The sequence below is a fragment of the Bactrocera tryoni genome, chromosome 2 (genome assembly GCF_016617805.1).
Source record: "Bactrocera tryoni isolate S06 chromosome 2, CSIRO_BtryS06_freeze2, whole genome shotgun sequence".
In the NCBI taxonomy this organism is placed as follows: Eukaryota; Metazoa; Arthropoda; class Insecta; order Diptera; family Tephritidae; genus Bactrocera; species Bactrocera tryoni.
Window position 1 is genome coordinate 10,208,596 of NC_052500.1, and position 13,319 is coordinate 10,221,914.

A 13,319-nucleotide genomic window follows, 5' to 3' on the forward strand; every position below is an offset into this window, starting at 1 on the left:
GCGAACGGCGCCGAATCGACTCTTAAGGTCTTCTTGTACACACTCAGCTACGGCTGCTGTATTTTCTTCACTGCATGCTGAACGTGGTCTACTCAGTCGAATATTATCCAATAATGAATACTGGGTCTCAAGATGAGTGATGGCGATGCGAACAGTACGCTCAATAGAGCCAGAAAGGAGTTTTAACCATGTTCGTCTGCTCTACTGTATATAGGCGAACTAGTCCTTCAGATCTTCAGTTTTTGAAATATCGATGTAAAATGTTTTACACGGTCGGAACCAATAGGTTATAGCTGCCATACAACCTGATCGACCAAAATCAAGCTTTTATTTTTATATGAAGAACTCTTTTATTTTACAAGAAATCTTCACGAAATTCAGCTTGAGTTATTATTCAAGGTAGCACTACAGTTTTCGAATGAATGGTTCAGATTGGCCCTCTATAGCACATAGCTATCATATAAACTGGTCGATATTTTTACCTCTTTGAAGTTCTTAATATTATGGAATTTGTCTAGCTTTAAAGCAATAATCTCTTTTCAGTTAAAATATTTCCTGACATTATTAAATCAATTTTTAAAATATAAATAATATTTTTATAATTTCAGGAACACTAACCGCCATTAACTGCATGAACTGACTTCGCTGAGTTCTTGGTTTTCCAACACCTCATCAATAGATTCTTTGGTGATTTCAAAGTTGAAACTATTGTCTTCGAAAAAAGAAAGGTAAGTAAACTAATCATATATAGATTAACTCACCAAACACCCAACCATGCCATCTATAGCATTTCCAAAAATTGCAACCGACACTGAGTAGTTCTAGTCAAAACTGTGTATTAGAAATGCTTTGTGAAATATTTTAAAAATAGACTTCAAGTTATCGTTTTAGTCACACTTTATTTATTACTTTCTTCCGCTAAAAGTACAATTTCCCATTTCTTAGAATTAATACCTCAATCAAGTAAATTGCTTTTCTGGTCACAATGCCATTATAGTAGCCTATTCAGGCGTCACTTGCGGTGTTTTCTGTGAAGGCAATTTACATATCATAAATTTTAAAGATTTCGTTGAATTTTTAATGTCATATGTGGTGAAAAATTCTACAAAAAAATACCACAATAACGATTTCAGTATATCAGCTATGCTTTATGTTCGTTAAACTTGAAGGAAGTGTAGCACTACCCTTCAGCAGTGAATATGTGAGTAACGTGTTTTTTATAAGTATACACGAACAAGGACACGAAGGTACCTGGTGTTACTTGAGAAAAAATGCTTTTATTGCGGTCATTAAATTTTTGGAGAGTGTCATTATAGGCACAATAATTGAGCCAGTATACGTACGTTTATATGTACAAGGAGAAACCAAAATAGATTTATGCTTTCAAGTAGAGCGTATGGATGTTTCAGCAACACCTACGCTTACAAGTCTGATCTCGAAGTTTTTGGGTAGTTTCATATCGTAACTCACACATTCTTTTTATAATGGTTTCATAATGGAACTAATTTCTTCGAACTACACTACGTTTGCTGTTACCTTTTTGAATTAAGTGTTTTTTTTTTTTTATATTAGTTGAAATGAGGTTGTGGAAAATGACTTCCATTCCATCAGAGTTGTCGTCACATCAGCAGCGAGTGCCATCCGTGTCCAGATTGCAGTTGTGTTGTGTAGAAGTCGACTTCTCCAAATTTGCGTCTTGTCCATAGATTTAAATATCTTATGAGTCTGGCCGTCAATCTGGCGCGACTCTCATTCTTCCATCTTCGTTGCCATGCGAGTATCGTGTCCTTCTTTATTCGGCCATTTGCGCTAGATGATCAATGAGAACTTAATCAGACACAATTCGGTAAGCTGCTGCAACTCTGATGGCTGCGATGTGGTATACTCTGGCCAATACCTTACGTCGTCCTTGTTTAACACATCTGCTCAATATAATAAGACACTGGTGGTTATTGACATTAAGCATTTTCTCTTTTCTATGTTGGCCATTAGTCTGCCAAGGTAAGAGCTGATTTTCGCTGCCTTTCCTGCTGGGTTTGTATCCAGAAGGTTAATATGGGGCTTAGTCTTAAGCTTCACATCTCTTTCCGCACTTAGAATATTCTTAGCCTTTAGCATACTTATTACGAGAGGAATGTGCGTGTTCGTCAGCAGTGGTAGCTCCGTTTTTTCTGTAGCGAGCTGGAGATTATGTGAGTCAAGCCATGTTGCGTCCGAATCACGACCTTATAAAGCTTCGTGCTTGCTCTCTTTCCCGGGCTGTGCTTACTACTGCTATGTCGTCTGTGTGGCCGATTTAATGTGATTTATTTGGCATGTCAAGTTTTAGTATTCCGTTATAATATTGTCGAACTGGTCTTGGCCTAATATGACCCTTTGCTGCTCTTGACATAGCTTCAATTTGCTCTGATCCTTCTTTAGTCTGTTCCAGCAGTTTTCTGTCACTAAGATAGCTGCATATCACAGCATTGAGGTAATCGGAACTTCTACAATTTTTTTTCTAAAACGTTTGAACGTTTTTCGAACGTCTATATTTGCCAACAGAACTATTCGCTGGTATTTAGGGTATCTACGCTGTGCGACTTCTACACTTTAATTGACGCTTCTGATAGCGCCAAGAGTTGGCTTTTCGTGTCTAAAATCGTCCTGTCTGGGGGAGAGTCTGCTAGTTTCATTGATAATCGCTCACAGTCTAGATTTAAGTAGTCTTGCAAATAGCTTTTCCGCTGCATCAAGCATGTATAGGGAGTGATATGCGGATGACAAGCTGGTATCCCCTTTTCTTTTGTTGATTACGAAAAGTCGTTGTTTCTTACAAATTTCAGAAAATAGTCTAGCTTCGATTATTACTCATATAAAACCTTTAACAGAACTTCAGCTTAGCCTTTCCTACCTTTTCCAACACTTTTTTTTAAGATTCCGCCGAAATGTAGGCAACACATTACAGCTATCGCTTATACTCGATTTTGAGAGACCCTTTTTGATCTTGTCCAACACTGTTTCTTTTAGAGATTCCGCCGAAATGTAGGCAGCAGATCACAGCTACTGTGTACACTCGATCATGAGCGACTGTAGAAACCCTGGTTTAAAACCAGAATTATTGTATATTGCTTAAATAGTAAATCCTTTAAACCTTCCATTTTCAAATTTCTAAGTATGCTCCATTTTATTAAATTTTTCATGAATTGTTTAATAGTATTTGTAACCGTTTTTCATGCAAATATTCTAAAAAAAATCGACCAATTTCTGCATGCACGCATTTTCGTGGTTTATTATTGAATTATTTACAAATTACATAGCGAATTCGTTTTTGCATATTTTTTTTCAAACTGAAGCCACCACAAATAATTTCCATATGCTGAAACCGCAAATCGCATTACAGCGGCCAAATGTTAATGGCTTTAATTTAGTCGGTTTTTTGCCACACCGCAACGGGAGACACACACACATCTCCATACATATTTGTATGCTTGTATATTTTCGCAATAATGCTAATTATTGGTTAGCTAAATAATTTATTGAAATAAATTCATAAGTCAGGAATTTGACGAAAGGGCGAAAAAAGTACAGGGTAGCCCGTTTGATATTCTGTTGTGAGTAAAAATTCAATTTATTTCTACCATAGTAAATTATTTAAAATTTTATAAATATTTATTTAAAAATTAAAGCCAGCACATTTGCACTTTACCCCCCGGGGGTTTTAAGTCTCGTTTAACCCAAATAATGTCAAAATAAAATGTATGTGACTTTATCATGCCACTTATTTAACATATTGTCTAGCGTTTGGCCAACTTGCCAACTTAATTTATGACCGCAAAATATTTGGCAGCCTACTTGCCAACAGCGCCAACATCAGCAAAGACAATGGCTATAAAAACGCAAACAACAGTTACGCTAATTGTGTGTTTTATGGACATGGGTGTATTTATTTGTTTGCTAATGTTTTTGTGGCTTTTACCCGCCTGCAAGAGGATGTGTGAAATAAAGCTGTTATATAATAAAGAAATCTACAGAAAATAAAAATAAATTAAATGCCAAGCAAATAAATAAATATGCGCAAACATTAACGCCAAATTTTATTATTCTTTTTTTATGGCTTTGCAGTCTGCCTTTGGGTGTTAATTTGTATATATATATTGATGGATACACTACGCTGCTTTTTATATATCGATATTAGAGAACAAAGCAAATACTAATGATGGAAAATATTTGAAAAACTTTTCAAAATATTCTTTATTAAGATCTATAGACTTTTGCATGCGTTTCAACCAATTGTCGAAGCATTTTTGCCACTCTGATTGCGGCATCTCCAAAACATATATTCTTAACGTATCAACTGTTCCTTTAGGTGTCGAAAAACCTCTTAGAATAAAAAGAAGTCATTAGGTAAAAAGTCAGGACTATACCGCGGATGACTCATCAAGTCCATGTTTTGAGTGCTCAAAAATGCAGTTGTTTTATCCGATGTTTGAAAGCTCACATTGTAGTGGTGAATAGTGATTCGTCTTCGAAAACTATTTTACCTAATTTCTTGAAGGACAACAGGCTACAACTGATTTTTGACTACCTTAACGAATTTCGTCTTGAAGTGATCTTCGAATTAGATATACCATACCCACCATAAGCACTGGTTCTTGGTGCAGCTTCATTGCATAAAAATTGAACTAAGTTCAGCGTTGTTGTTGATGTTCGCGATTTAATTTTTAATTTTTTGGCCGAGATGAATATTCGAAGTTACTGTAAACAACACAAATAGCGCTCGAACGTGTAAATGTTCTGAGTATGTTTAACCTAAAAAAAAATCGAAAAACGGCATCGCGTTGATGTCTGTGAAATAATCCTTTCCGACTACCAATATATTATGAAAAGTATTATTACTGACGATGAGTCTTAGATGCGAAAAAACCGCAAACAAGCGATCAACGGGCCGAATATCGTGGCAAAGGGGGCCGAAGCCGAAAAAATCAAGTCGAAACAGATCAAAAATCAAGGCTATATTGCAGTTTTCTTCGAATGTCGAGGAGTGGTGCACTTCGAATTCCTTCTGACCGACCAAACTGTCAACAAGGATTTCTATATGAGTGTTATGAGTCATTTGGGCGCAGCTATTTGTAAAAAGAGGACGGAATTAGGGACCCATAACTCTTGGTTTTTGCACAACGATAATGCGCTGAGTTGACTATTCGAGAATTTTTTGCTAAATTTGCAAACAACTACCGTATTCGCCATTTAACTCCGTGTGACTTTTGGGTATTCAGCAGACTCAAACGACCGCTCCGGGGAAATTGTATTGAGTCAATTGAAGACATTAAACGTAAATCGCTACGCGCATTGAAGGCTAGTCGGGAAATTGACTTTAGAAGCTATTTCGACTATTAAAAAAATGTTGGCACAAGTGTATTGTATTACTTTGAGGGGGAAGATACATATATGCAGATATTGAAGAATAAATTCTGATTTTTAAAATTACTAACTACTCATAGTAGTATAGCATGTAACCACGTATCTAATATTCTCTTAGCAAGAACAATCGCTCTAACGTAGTTTCATACAACAAATATAAAATACCCCTTTCAGTTCAATACTTTTCCCTTACTCTCCACAAGTCTCTTCAGTAAACTCATAAATTATTAACACACTTCAGTTTTGCATAAACTAAGGCACAAACGGACACTTAAGACACATTACTTCTGTGTAATGCTTTAAGTTTTCACACATAAAGGCAGCACATAGTCGAACTTACCAAATCATTATCATGTAAGACGTCACGCAGTGTTCACTTAACTACTGGACGTCTGAAGTAAATATATACATACAAATATTTAAGTGGGCATAAACAAAAGTTCGTCCAGTCTTTGAGTTACGAAATTTCATTATTATTTTTTATTAATTTTAAGGACAATATTCGGTTTGAAGAAAAATATGCAATCATAATCACTTTTGTTTCTAAAGTTCCCTAATATTTTTTTTCCAATCCAAAATGTAGGCAATAATTTGGGTGAAAAGTGCTCGGTAATAATTTGATTGAGCTAAAGCAATAAAAAAGTCCTTAGATATTAAGAAGGAACTTTGTAATGATGAACTTCTTATTTTAAGATTGAAATCAAGAAATGTTGCATTCTGTTGTGATGTATAAAGAATTGTCTGCATGAATGCCGAAGCAGAAACTTGATCGGATCAAAATAATACAAAGAGTAATGAAGCATGTAGCCCAAGTACTGTTAATATTATACGAGTATTTCAGGTTTACTATAACCGGGATAGTTTTATATGTAAAAAATGCGATTTTTGCGATAGTTCCGTAAATACTCTTTTATTTTAGATGACAGAGGAAGGGTTCCCGATTAAGCTTTTATTCCAAATAATCACTTATATCAAAATAGACAAACCTCTAGATGAGAATATAACTTACAGTGCAGCTCCAAAAATATATTTCTTTCCTAGGGAGCATGCATTGGCCTAAGAAGTAGACCTAAAATGTTCGTAATAATCTTTGTTTTTTTTTACAAATTTTAGGTTAGAGAAATCTGTGTCTTCTTTAAAACTTTGGGAAGGTATATTAGACCTTACAACATATAAGTTTCTTCAGACTTATAATTCTAAAAAAGCTCTATAAAAGCTCTACAACAATTTTCGTTTATGAAATTGCTCTACACATTAAAACGATGTATTACGAAGACCAACGAATCCATGTTAAGCCCCTATGTCTCTTTACAAGTTTGAGAAGGTATATTAGACTTCGAACATATAAGTTTCTTCAGACTAATAAATCTAAAAAAGCTCTATAAAAGCTCTTAGAAAGCTCTACAGCAATTTGTGTAATTGTTAATGTGAAGGCGATGTTTCATGAAGACCAGCGAACTTTTGTTAAGCCCTTCACGTATACGTTTGTATATATTTAAATATACATTTGCAATTGTTGCCAAATATTTCGCTAATTGTAATTGTGTTGCAGGTGTTGACAGTCACAAGCAATTAAAATCCGATTTCCACGCAAACTCTGCCGCTTAACTAACTGTATACATAGCGACTGACTAACGGACTGACTGCGACACAATAAAGAAATGCTTTATTAAAACAACAACAACGATAATAATAATAGTAATAAAACGTTTGCGTGTACAAGCTGCAGAGTGTAGTGCGACCGCTGGGCCAACGGCGGTGCGCTCGCCGGCAGGAGCAAGAAACTAAGGAGTTAAGTGACAGCTGAACAAAAGTAAAGCGGAGGTAGCCGTAGTTGAGTAGCGAAGCGGAAGTTAGCCAAGTGACTGCGGCAAGTTCGTTGCATGTCGGCCAGCAACAGTCAGTGCTCGTTTGCCAAGACGTTTGGCGTGACGTGGCACTGAATGCAACACACACATACACACATATACATATATAAACACTAACACACACATTCACAAATGTACCTTTACAATACCTTTCACTTGTTGGTTGTAGTGGTGAAATGGCTGTGTTTTTTTTTGTTGTCCATTGTTTAACTTTCTCATTAGTAAATGGCAAAAAGGCGCTCTAGCTGTAAGTACCTCATTCTAACGATAAATGTGGAATTGCGCATACAAAAGCAATGCCGCTGAAGAAAAGAAAATTTATATAATGCAGGAAATATGAATGTTTTGTATTTTAAGTGTGCTGACTTACTCGTCGGTGAATGTGTTCACGGTGCGTGATTGCGCTGCACCCGCAATTCAATGCAACGTCTATGCGATTTTGCTCTTCTGTTAGTTTGTTTTTTGTTTTCACTTCCCTTCTGTTGCATTTCAAGAACTTCGTATTTCCGCGTTTTTGTGCGCGAAACACTTAAGTGCGAAATGTTGCTTTGCTGCAGGGAAATAAGAATTATTCTTAAAGAAAATGAAAATGAGTGACAAAAGCGTGTGTGGAAGGAAGTTCACATTTATGCTATTAAAGATATTTATATCGATAATTAATGCGTTTTGAAATTAATGAAATGATGTTCTTCTTTAATTTTGAGTTGTTGGTGACTTTAATGCGAAGTTCTGTACGCATTTTTTCTAATAAGGAGCACAGCACTCACAAAATTCTTCTTTCCTATAGTCTCAAATATTCACTGTTTATGGGATTAGATAAATATACACTCCTAGAGCATAGTGACAGAGCTTTCGAACTTGAAACATATGAGGAAGCTGTCTTCACGCTGGTTATTACCAAACGTTGATATAGCCAGCGAATTCTGACACATGACTAAGTATTCAAAGAGACCACGGATTACTTACGTAACTTTGAAAATGACTATGCTACCTGCCGCTTCAAGAAAACCCGAAAACGTATTCTTTATTTCATTGGGCATGAAGGTGACTTTAGTTGGAACTTCTTCATATAACAAAGAAAAGCCCAATGATAGTTTCTGTCCAAAGACGTCTGAAGATTTAATTTCTAATTTAATTTTTAACATAAAGAATTTTTTTTTTTTAAATTATATCTATATTTAATAATAGGTGAAAACAACCTTTTCCGAATTCTACTCTACGACTTTTATTTATTAAAAAGAAAACATATTAGGTGGCAACCCTAAATGTTTTTATGAAAATCTATACTTTTCTTAAAAAGAAATGCGAATTATAATTTCCGATTTTTATTTATTTTCAAAGTATAAATCAAAATAGGTGGCAACCCTAAAAATAATTTTTGTGAAAATCTATTTTATTAAATGTGAATCTGAATTCTTATGTTCTAACTTTATTTATTTTCCAAAAAAATATTTCAGATTAGGTGGCAACCCTAAAAGAATAATTTTTAGAAAATCTATTATATTAAATATTAATCTAATTTCACAGGTTACTCGTATATCTTTGGAAAACTTCTCAAAATAGTCGAAACTTTAGTCGGAACTTCTTCTAATGAACAAAAGCCGCAATGATAGTTTCTATAGGAGTTAAAAACAAAAAATTAATTTTACTCCATAATACTCCCGGTTTTGTATTTCACTTAATACTTTTAGAGTTTTTGACTTTCCACCTTTGCTTGCTATTATTTTTTATTATTCGGAAAATTCTTTTATTGCCAGACATATTAATTCAAATATTTCATCGTTTTCGCGTATAGACTCCATTCTCATTCTACATTCAACATGTCTGCAATGCATACTCTCTCTATACTCGACGATTTCGGTTGCGAGCATGAAGTTGTTTTCCAAGCATATGTGTATACACTACATCACGTGTCTTCGTATGCTTGTGACCCTCTTAAGCATTATATTGCTCACTTTTATGATACCTACATGCATAAATATAAATAGCCTATTTATTTGTATGTAAAATATGCCCTGTAGGGAAATTAACTAATTGCACATTTCTTCAGAACTAATATGATTGGCTAGCTGAACTAGCCATCTGAATATACTTTGACATTATTACATAGAAAGTAACTTTTTACCAAATAAGGCTCTATCAGAAACAGATAATGTAATTACGGTTAAAACTATATAAAATTATTTATATTTATTTTATATTATTATTTTTTATATTTTTTCTACAAAATATATTCTTTAATATTTACTGAAAAATTAATATATAAACTTAGGTACTATAAAACATCAAAACAGAGAAAGACCCTTTTCAGTACAATATTAAATACAATTCATGACTGCAAAATTAAGTTCTTAATATTCTTCAATCATTTCTGTTAAGTTAAAAGGAAAAACACACAAATACCTGAAAATTGGCAACAGTGCACAACTATTATTTTGTCTAATTATTTATTAAAAAAGCAAGATATATGAGTAGTATAATACATAAAAATCTAAAGTACAATTAATTACTGTAAAATTAAGTTCTGAATAGTCTTCAATAATCTGTGTTAAGTGAAAAGAATAAACAAAACAAATACCTGAAAATTGGCAACAGTGCACAACTAGTATTTTTCGGTCCAGATGAACTACTTTTCTCAACCCCTTCAAATAAAAGTTTCATTGCAGCTTACGTAAAGAGTGTCTTGCATATAAGTACATAGAAAAATACCTAAAAACTGGCAACAGTGCATAACTATTTTTTTGCGGACCAGATGTATTTCTCTTCACAATCCCTTCAAATAAATGTTTCTTCGCAGCTACGTAAAGAGTGTCCTGCCTATACACATACATATTTATACTTCTATAGATTTTCCCAGCGTATTTGTATTTATTATTACGTCACAGCACGTGATCATTGCGCAACTCTGGGCACGTTTGTCATATAAAAAAATTAAATTATTTTGTTATGAATTGCCGTCGACGTGTGACAGCATGGCGCGTGGACACTTCAGCTTGCAGTGGTGCAAAATGAATTGTTGCATGGCCTAAGCTTCTTAAGTTGAGTACCATAACCATTGGATGAGCGTGCGCTTTTTTTGAATCATACACAAAAAATTGCGAATAGATTTGTATTTAGTCAAGCCATTTACTCGACGAACCTTTACCCTTCGAATACGTAAATAACTCGAAAAATCTCAAGATTCAGATATAATAGGGTTGTACTAAGCTGGAAATAAAACACATCATTCGAGAAGGCCAATTATCAAAAATTCCTTCCGCGGTTTTTGAGAACGAATTATCAAAAGGGAAAAATTCCTTCAGAAAAATTTGAAGTTATGATCGTTGAAAACGGATATAGCAAACCATAAGTTTAAATTATCCATACACCAAATATATATGAAATCATCAACCCAATGTCAAGTGAATACTTTTATTTTATAGCTGTTTATGTTTAAAGTCACGTGCTTTTTCATAGTAATGTAAAGTGCAACCTGAAGCTTACTTTAATTCCATAAAATTTCTATCAAAATAAAAACAAAGAACCAGAAAACTTCCAAATTGTTGTTGGTTAAGTGTTTGCTGCTGTATCTTGAGGATTATGGGATTTTGGCAATTGTTCGTAAACAAACAAACATATGTACTTTACTAGAATTAGATGTATCTAACACATTTATACTTATGCATATACTTACACAGCCAACTAAGCATAAAAATACTAAAGTCATTGCCAAAAAGTTTTGCCTTCTAAAGCTTTAAGGCGTCTGTTAGGGAAGAGCCTGCAACATTTTGTCGCTATAAAATCCATTGATTTATTTGAAATTTATGGAGGAATGCAAATAAGCATAAGCCTGTTTACCTTTCATTTTCGGGTGGATAAGCATGTATGTGTGGGTGTGTGGACTCCAAAATAAATTTGTATATTTACGCACATTTTACTTTTATCTCGGATATGCTGGCATTAAATATAGACGCATACATATAAATACATAGGTATATGTATACATATATGTGTGTGGTTGTGTATATTCATTTGTAGCTTTTCTGCTCAATTAAATTGGTTGCTGCTGCTTATTTGACGCAAGTAATCGTGCTGCTCTCAAGTGGTTGTAGTCGGTGTAATCTGTGTGTATTTACGGTAAATAGTTTTAAGGCATTTGAATAGAATTCCTGCAGCGATATTTTTAATAAAATTATGAAGATTTAATTTCTCAACATAAAGAAAAAAAATAAATATTTTTTTAAAATTAGACAAACATTTCAAAATATGCCAAAAAACCGCATCAACTTTTATTAATAAAAAAAAAATCATACAAGATGGCAACCCTAAAAATAGTTTTTATGAAAACTTATCTTTTTCATATTCGAATTATAATTTTCGATTTTTATTTATTTAAACAAAAAAAAAACACATTAGGTGGCAACTTTAAAAATTTTTTTGTGAAAATCGCTTTTATTAAATGTGAATCTAAACTTTAACGTTGAAATTTTATTTGTTTTCCAAAAAAAATTTTCAGATTAAGAGGCAACTTTAAAAAATAATTTTTTTAAAAATTTATTTTGTTAAATATGAGTATGAATTCTTATGTTAAAATTTTATTTATTTTCCAAAAAATTATTTCAAATTATGTGGCGACCCTAAAAAATAATTTTTGTGTGAAAATGTATTTTATTAAATATGAATCAGAATTCGTACATTCAAATTTAATTTATTTTTCAAAAAACTATTTCAAATTGGGTGGCAACCATAAAAAAATTTTTGTCGAACTCGATTTTATTAAATGTGAATCTGAATTCTAACATTCAAATTTTATTTATTTTCCAAAACAACAATTCAGATTAGGTGGCAACTCTAAAAAATATTTCTTTTGCAAATCTGTTTTATTAAACATGAATCTGAATTCTTATGTTGAAATTTTATTTATTTTTCAAAAATTATTTCATGTTAGGTGGCAACTCTAAAAAAAAATTTTGTGAAAATCTATTTTATTAAATATGAATCTGAATTCAAATAGTATGTTCAAATTTTATTATCCAAAAAATTTAATAATCAAATTTTGCTAATAGAACCAACATTTTTTAAACTCTTGAAAAAAAATTACCAACAAAGCATCGCAAACATTCAAACATTTAATAAATACTAAAACACATTTCTAAAAGCCTAACCCAAATTACACACACCCCTTGAAAATCACCACAATACGCAACAATAAAATTAATTAAATGCCAATCGCAGATAAAGTTAAGAATATCAAAGCTAAGCCAGAGCTTTATGGACTTTCCGAAATGTTTTAGCATAAAATTAGTAACTGTATTATATAATTAAGTTCTACATACCGACACTTATGTGTATACAAACTTATACTTATACTGCTTTTACATATGTATATAGATGTGTGTATATTCGCATATTCCACCATCGGCGCCAATAACCAGCCTTTGAATACGCTAAGGACATTTAAGCAGTTATATTTCAAGGACTTTCATTGTCAACTTGCGCCAAATTGAATTTAGCAACCAGTAGATGCTCGTAAGCACTTGCTTTTGCAATAAATCTACGCCTACATTTGTGGCTTCCCGCCTAATTTGATAAGCTTGTTGCGACGCGTTTCTTATTACGACCATTCTGCTGTTTGCTCGAGATTACTTCGCCATTTTGTCTTTGATCTGCTTAATCGTTTTTGCTAATTAACTTACTTAATATTTGGGGCTGGCGTAAGCCATTTTAATGGACTAGCAATGTGAGCACAGGAAATTTAAGTGGCGTTGGTTGTGAAAGAGTATATGCCGTTGAGGGGAGAGTGAGTCAGAGAATTTAAATAAGCTTTTGTTAAATGAAGAAAAACTTTTGTGGAAAGTAATAAGTGAACATTTACTTTGGTTATTCTTTGGAGTAAATCTTTTCAATTTAAAAATCTGTAGATTGAGTTTATATTCAAGCTATTTATATATACATACATATGTATGTATGTATATGACCCTAATTGTAGGCAACGTTTTCTGGTATAACCATGGAAATAATTAACATACTGTAATATATAAAAAAACGTTGGCTACATCTGGAATGATG

General features: G+C 33.1%; 1 long non-coding RNA gene across 1 annotated transcript in view; it reads left to right on the forward strand.

Moving 5' to 3' along the window:
• LOC120767274 overlaps nucleotides 1-13,319 on the forward strand; it is a 153,116-nt gene that overhangs the window by 39,411 nt on the left and 100,386 nt on the right. The window contains exon 2 of the long non-coding RNA XR_005704683.1: nucleotides 609-728. This is a non-coding gene — a long non-coding RNA (uncharacterized LOC120767274). The remainder of the gene's footprint in view (nucleotides 1-608; nucleotides 729-13,319) is intronic.